The following is an 8342-nucleotide window of genomic DNA, read 5'->3' on the forward strand; positions in this document are numbered from 1 at the left end:
ATTTAAATCAATAATTATTCAAGTTTATAGATTTGTTAATGAATTGCTAGTGTCAATTTTTCTTCAAAACCCTGTTTGACTGAAGAAATTTACCAAAATTTGGCATTTCAATACGGCAATCTGCCAGATAAATGGATTTTGGAGCTGGAAATATTCATAATTCTTAAGAATTAATTCAAAATTTATCTTTAATTTCTTAGTGTGGTTAACAAAACAGAGCAGCCAGGTTTAATAATATCAATAATTATTCAAGTTTCTTGATTTGTTAATCAATTGCTAGTGTCAATGTTTCTTCAAAACCCTGTTTGACTGAAGAAATTTACCAAAATTTGGCATTTCAACACGGCAATCTGCCAGATATATGGAATTTGGAGCTGGAAATATTCATAATTCTTAAGAATTCATTCAATATTTATATAGATTTTCTAAGTGTGGTTAGCTTAACAGAGCTGCCAGGTTATTTATATCAATAATTATTGAAGGTTCTTGATTTGTTAATGAATTGCTAGTGTCAATGTTTCTTCAAATCCTGTTTGACTGAAGAAATTTACCAAAATTTGGCATTTCAACACGGCAAACTGCCAGATAAATGGATTATGGAGCTGGAAATATTCATAATTCTTAAGAATTCATTCAAAATTTATATCGATTTTCTTAGTGTGGTTAGCTTAACAGAGCTGCCAGGCTTATTTATATCAATAATTATTCAAGGTTCTTGATTTGTTAATGAATTGCTAGTGTCAATGTTTCTTCAAATCCTGTTTTACTGAAGAAATTTACCAAAATTTGGCATTTCAACACGGCAATCTGCCAGATAAATGGATTTTGGTGCTGGAAATATTCATAATTCTTAAGAATTAATTAAAAATTTAAATTTATTTTCTTAGTGTGGTTAACAAAACTGAGCTGCCAGGCTTATTTAAATCAATAATTATTCAAGTTTATAGATTTGTTAATGAATTGCTAGTGTCAATGTTTCTTCAAAACCCTGTTTGACTGAAGAAATTTACCAAAATTTGGCATTTCAACACGGCAATCTGCCAGATAAATGGATTTTGGAGCTGGAAATATTCATAATTCTTAAGAATTAATTCAAAATTTATCTTTAATTTCTTAGTGTGGTTAACAAAACAGAGCAGCCAGGTTTAATAATATCAATAATTATTCAAGTTTCTTGATTTGTTAATCAATTGCTAGTGTCAATGTTTCTTCAAATCCTGTTTGACTGAAGAAATTTACCAAAATTTGGCATTTCAACACGGCAATCTGCCAGATAAATGGATTTTGGTGCTGGAAATATTCATAATTCTTAAGAATTAATTAAAAATTTAAATTTATTTTCTTAGTGTGGTTAACAAAACTGAACTGCCAGGCTTATTTAAATCAATAATTATTCAAGTTTATAGATTTGTTAATGAATTGCTAGTGTCAATGTTTCTTCAAAACCCTGTTTGACTGAAGAAATTTACCAAAATTTGGCATTTCAATACGGCAATCTGCCAGATAAATGGATTTTGGAGCTGGAAATATTCATTATTCTTAAGAATTAATTCAAAATTTATCTTTAATTTCTTAGTGTGGTTAACAAAACAGAGCAGCCAGGTTTAATAATATCAATAATTATTCAAGTTTCTTGATTTGTTAATCAATTGCTAGTGTCAATGTTTCTTCAAAACCCTGTTTGACTGAAGAAATTTACCAAAATTTGGCATTTCAACACGGCAATCTGCCAGATATATGGAATTTGGAGCTGGAAATATTCATAATTCTTAAGAATTCATTCAATATTTATATCGATTTTCTAAGTGTGGTTAGCTTAACAGAGCTGCCAGGTTATTTATATCAATAATTATTGAAGGTTCTTGATTTGTTAATGAATTGCTAGTGTCAATGTTTCTTCAAATCCTGTTTGACTGAAGAAATTTACCAAAATTTGGCATTTCAACACGGCAAACTGCCAGATAAATGGATTATGGAGCTGGAAATATTCATAATTCTTAAGAATTCATTCAAAATTTATATCGATTTTCTTAGTGTGGTTAGCTTAACAGAGCTGCCAGGCTTATTTATATCAATAATTATTCAAGGTTCTTGATTTGTTAATGAATTGTAGTGTCAATGTTTCTTCAAATCCTGTTTTACTGAAGAAATTTACCAAAATTTGGCATTTCAACACGGCAATCTGCCAGATAAATGGATTTTGGTGCTGGAAATATTCATAATTCTTAAGAATTAATTAAAAATTTAAATTTATTTTCTTAGTGTGGTTAACAAAACTGAGCTGCCAGGCTTATTTAAATCAATAATTATTCAAGTTTATAGATTTGTTAATGAATTGCTAGTGTCAATGTTTCTTCAAAACCCTGTTTGACTGAAGAAATTTACCAAAATTTGGCATTTCAACACGGCAATCTGCCAGATAAATGGATTTTGGAGCTGGAAATATTCATAATTCTTAAGAATTAATTCAAAATTTATCTTTAATTTCTTAGTGTGGTTAACATAACAGAGCAGCCAGGTTTAATAATATCAATAATTATTCAAGTTTCTTGATTTGTTAATCAATTGCTAGTGTCAATGTTTCTTCAAAACCCTGTTTGACTGAAGAAATTTACCAAAATTTGGCATTTCAACACGGCAATCTGCCAGATATATGGAATTTGGAGCTGGAAATATTCATAATTCTTAAGAATTCATTCAATATTTATATCGATTTTCTTAGTGTGGTTAGCTTAACAGAGCTGCCAGGTTATTTATATCAATAATTATTCAAGGTTCTTCATTTGTTAATGAATTGCTAGTGTCAATGTTTCTTCAAATCCTGTTTGACTGAAGAAATTTACCAAAATTTGGCATTTCAACACGGCAATCTGCCAGATAAATGGATTTTGGAGCTGGAAATATTCATAATTCTTAAGAATTAATTCAAAATTTATCTTTAATTTCTTAGTGTGGTTAACAAAACAGAGCAGCCAGGTTTAATAATATCAATAATTATTCAAGTTTCTTGATTTGTTAATCAATTGCTAGTGTCAATGTTTCTTCAAAACCCTGTTTGACTGAAGAAATTTACCAAAATTTGGCATTTCAACACGGCAATCTGCCAGATATATGGAATTTGGAGCTGGAAATATTCATAATTCTTAAGAATTCATTCAATATTTATATCGATTTTCTTAGTGTGGTTAGCTTAACAGAGCTGCCAGGTTATTTATATCAATAATTATTCAAGGTTCTTGATTTGTTAATGAATTGCTAGTGTCAATGTTTCTTCAAATCCTGTTTGACTGAAGAAATTTACCAAAATTTGGCATTTCAACACGGCAAACTGCCAGATAAATGGATTTTGGTGCTGGAAATATTCATAATTCTTAAGAATTAATTCAAAATTTATATTTATTTTCTTAGTGTGGTTAACAAAACATAGCTGCCAGGCTTATTTATATCAATAATTTTTCAAGTTTCTTGATTTGTTAATGAATTGTTTGTGTCGATTTTTCTTCAAAACCCTGATTGACTGAAGCAATTTAAAAAAATTTGGCATTTCAACACGGCAATCTGCCAGATAAATGGATTTTGGAGCAGGAAATATACATAATTCTTAAGAATTAATTCAAAATTTATATCGATTTTCTTAGTGTGGTTAGCTTAACAGAGCTGCCTGGCTTATTTATATCAATAATTATTCGAGTTTCTTGTTTTGTTAAACAATTGCTATTGTCAATGTTTCTTCAAATCCTGTTTGACTGATGAAATTTACCAAAATTTGGCATTTCAACACGGCAATCTGCCAGATAAATGGATTTTGGAGCTGGAAATATTCATAATTCTTAAGAATTAATTCAAAATTTATCTTTAATTTCTTAGTGTGGTTAACATAACAGAGCAGCCAGGTTTAATAATATCAATAATTATTCAAGTTTCTTGATTTGTTAATCAATTGCTAGTGTCAATGTTTCTTCAAAACCCTGTTTGACTGAAGAAATTTACCAAAATTTGGCATTTCAACACGGCAAACTGCCAGATAAATGGATTATGGAGCTGGAAATATTCATAATTCTTAAGAATTCATTCAAAATTTATATCGATTTTCTTAGTGTGGTTAGCTTAACAGAGCTGCCAGGCTTATTTATATCAATAATTATTCAAGGTTCTTGATTTGTTAATGAATTGCTAGTGTCAATGTTTCTTCAAATCCTGTTTTACTGAAGAAATTTACCAAAATTTGGCATTTCAACACGGCAATCTGCCAGATAAATGGATTTTGGAGCTGGAAATATTCATAATTCTTAAGAATTAATTCAAAATTTATCTTTAATTTCTTAGTGTGGTTAACATAACAGAGCAGCCAGGTTTAATAATATCAATAATTATTCGAGTTTCTTGTTTTGTTAAACAATTGCTAGTGTCAATGTTTCTTCAAAACCCTGATTGACTGAAGCAATTTACCAAAATTTGGCATTTCAACACGGCAATCTGCCAGATAAATGGATTTTGGAGGTGGAAATATTCATAATTCTTAAGAATTCATTCAAAATTTATATCGATTTTCTAAGTGTGGTTAGCTTAACAGAGCTGCCAGGCTTATTTATATCAATAATTATTCGAGTTTCTTGTTTTGTTAAACAATTGCTAGTGTCAATGTTTCTTCAAAACCCTGTTTGACTGAAGAAATTTACCAAAATATTTCGTTTCAACACGGCAATCTGCCAGATAAATGGATTTTGGAGCTGGAAATATTCATAATTCTTAAGCATTAATTCAAAATTTAAATTTATTGTCTTAGTCTGGTTAACAAAACTGAGCTGCCAGGCTTATTTATATCAATAATTATTCAAGTTTATAGATTTGTTAATGAATTGCTAGTGTCAATGTTTCTTCAAAACCCTGTTTGACTGAAGAAATTTATCAAAATTTGGCATTTCAACACGGCAATCTGCCAGATAAATGGATTTTGAAGCTGGAAATATTGATAATTCTTAAGAATTCCTTTAAAATATATATCGATTTTCTTAGTGTGGTTAGCTTAACAGAGCTGCCAGGCTTATTTATATCAATAATTTTTCAAGTTTCTTGATTTGTTAATGAATTGTTTGTGTCTATTTTTCTTCAAATCCTGTTTGACTGAAGAAATTTACCAAAATTTGGCATTTCAACACGGCAATCTGCCAGATAAATGGATTTTGGAGCTGGAAATATTCATAATTCTTAAGAATTATTTCAAAATTTATCTTTAATTTCTTAGTGTGGTTAACATAACAGAGCTGCCAGGCTTAATAATATCAATAATTATTCAAGTTTCTTGATTTGTTAATCAATTGCTAGTGTCAATGTTTCTTCAAAACCCTGTTTGACTGAAGAAATTTACCAAAATTTGGCATTTCAACACGGCAATCTGCCAGATAAATGGATTTTGGAGCTGGAAATATTAATTATTCTTAAGAATTAATTCAAAATTTATATTTATTTTCTTAGTGTGGTTAGCATAACAGAGCTGCCTGGCTTATTTATATCAATAATTATTCGAGTTTCTTGTTTTGTTAAGCAATTGCTAGTGTCAATGTTTCTTCAAAACCCTGATTGACTGAAGCAATTTACCAAAATTTGGCATTTCAACACGGCAATCTGCCAGATAAATGGATTTTGGAGGTGGAAATATTCATAATTCTTAAGAATTCATTCAAAATTTATATCGATTTTCTAAGTGTGGTTAGCTTAATAGAGCTGCCAGGCTTATTTATATCAATAATTATTCGAGTTTCTTGTTTTGTTAAACAATTGCTAGTGTCAATGTTTCTTCAAAACCCTGTTTGACTGAAGAAATTTACCAAAATTTTTCGTTTCAACACGGCAATCTGCCAGATAAATGGATTTTGGAGCTGGAAATATTCATAATTCTTAAGCATTAATTCAAAATTTAAATTTATTGTCTTAGTCTGGTTAACAAAACTGAGCTGCCAGGCTTATTTATATCAATAATTATTCAAGTTTATAGATTTGTTAATGAATTGCTAGTGTCAATGTTTCTTCAAAACCCTGTTTGACTGAAGAAATTTACCAAAATTTGGCATTTCAACACGGCAATCTGCCAGATAAATGGATTTTGGAGCTGGAAATATTCATAATTCTTAAGAATTAATTCAAAATTTATCTTTAATTTCTTAGTGTGGTTAACATAACAGAGCTGCCAGGCTTAATAATATCAATAATTATTCAAGTTTCTTGATTTGTTAATGAATTGTTTGTGTCGATTTTTCTTCAAAACCCTGATTGACTGAAGCAATTTACCAAAATTTGGCATTTCAACACGGCAATCTGCCAGATAAATAGATTTTGGAGGTGGAAATATTCATAATTCTTAAGAATTCATTCAAAATTTATATCGATTTTCTTTGTGTGGTTAGCTTAACAGAGCTGCCAGGCTTATTTATATCAATAATTATTCAAGGTTCTTGATTTGTTAATGAATTGCTAGTGTCAATGTTTCTTCAAATCCTGTTTGACTGAAGAAATTTACCAAAATTTGGCATTTCAACACGGCAATCTGCCAGATAAATGGATTTTGGTGCTGGAAATATTCATAATTCTTAAGAATTAATTAAAAATTTAAATTTATTTTCTTAGTGTGGTTAACAAAACTGAGCTGCCAGGCTTATTTAAATCAATAATTATTCAAGTTTATAGATTTGTTAATGAATTGCTAGTGTCAATGTTTCTTCAAAACCCTGTTTGACTGAAGAAATTTACCAAAATTTGGCATTTCAACACGGCAATCTGCCAGATAAATGGATTTTGGAGCTGGAAATATTCATAATTCTTAAGAATTAATTCAAAATTTATCTTTAATTTCTTAGTGTGGTTAACATAACAGAGCAGCCAGGTTTAATAATATCAATAATTATTCAAGTTTCTTGATTTGTTAATCAATTGCTAGTGTCAATGTTTCTTCAAAACCCTGTTTGACTGAAGAAATTTACCAAAATTTGGCATTTCAACACGGCAATCTGCCAGATATATGGAATTTGGAGCTGGAAATATTCATAATTCTTAAGAATTCATTCAATATTTATATCGATTTTCTTAGTGTGGTTAGCTTAACAGAGCTGCCAGGTTATTTATATCAATAATTATTCAAGGTTCTTGATTTGTTAATGAATTGCTAGTGTCAATGTTTCTTCAAATCCTGTTTGACTGAAGAAATTTACCAAAATTTGGCATTTCAACACGGCAAACTGCCAGATAAATGGATTTTGGTGCTGGAAATATTCATAATTCTTAAGAATTAATTCAAAATTTATATTTATTTTCTTAGTGTGGTTAACAAAACATAGCTGCCAGGCTTATTTATATCAATAATTTTTCAAGTTTCTTGATTTGTTAATGAATTGTTTGTGTCGATTTTCTTCAAAACCCTGATTGACTGAAGCAATTTACCAAAATTTGGCATTTCAACACGGCAATCTGCCAGATAAATAAATTTTGGAGATGGAAATATACATAATTCTTAAGAATTAATTCAAAATTTATATTTATTTTCTTAGTTTGGTTAACAAAACATAGCTGCCAGGCTTATTTATATCAATAATTTTTCAAGTTTCTTGATTTGTTAATGAATTGTTTGTGTCGATTTTTCTTCAAAACCCTGATTGACTGAAGCAATTTACCAAAATTTGGCATTTCAACACGGCAATCTGCCAGATAAATGGATTTTGGAGCTGGAAATATTCATAATTCTTAAGAATTCATTCAAAATTTATATCGATTTTCTTAGTGTGGTTAGCTTAACAGAGCTGCCTGGCTTATTTATATCAATAATTATTCGAGTTTCTTGTTTTGTTAAACAATTGCTAGTGTCAATGTTTCTTCAAAACCCTGTTTGACTGAAGAAATTTACCAAAATTTGGCATTTCAACACGGCAATCTGCCAGATGAATGGATTTTGGAGGTGGAAATATTCATAATTCTTAAGAATTCATTCAAAATTTATATCGATTTTCTTAGTGTGGTTAGCTTAACAGAGCTGCCAGTCTTATTTATATCAATAATTATTCAAGTTTCTTGATTTGTTAATGAATTGCTAGTGTCAATGTTTCTTCAAATCCTGTTTGACTGAAGAAATTTACCAAAATTTGGCATTTCAACACGGCAATCTGCCAGATAAATGGATTTTGGAGCTGGAAATATTCATAATTCTTAAGAATTAATTCAAAATTTATATTTATTTTCTTAGTGTGGTTAACAAAACATAGCTGCCAGGCTTATTTATATCAATAATTTTTCAAGTTTCTTGATTTGTTAATGAATTGCTAGTGTCAATGTTTCTTCAAATCCTGTTTGACTGA

This window comes from Leiobunum rupestre, chromosome 4, assembly GCF_980474605.1.
Source record: "Leiobunum rupestre chromosome 4, qqLeiRupe1.1.hap1, whole genome shotgun sequence".
Classification (NCBI taxonomy): Eukaryota; Metazoa; Arthropoda; class Arachnida; order Opiliones; family Sclerosomatidae; genus Leiobunum; species Leiobunum rupestre.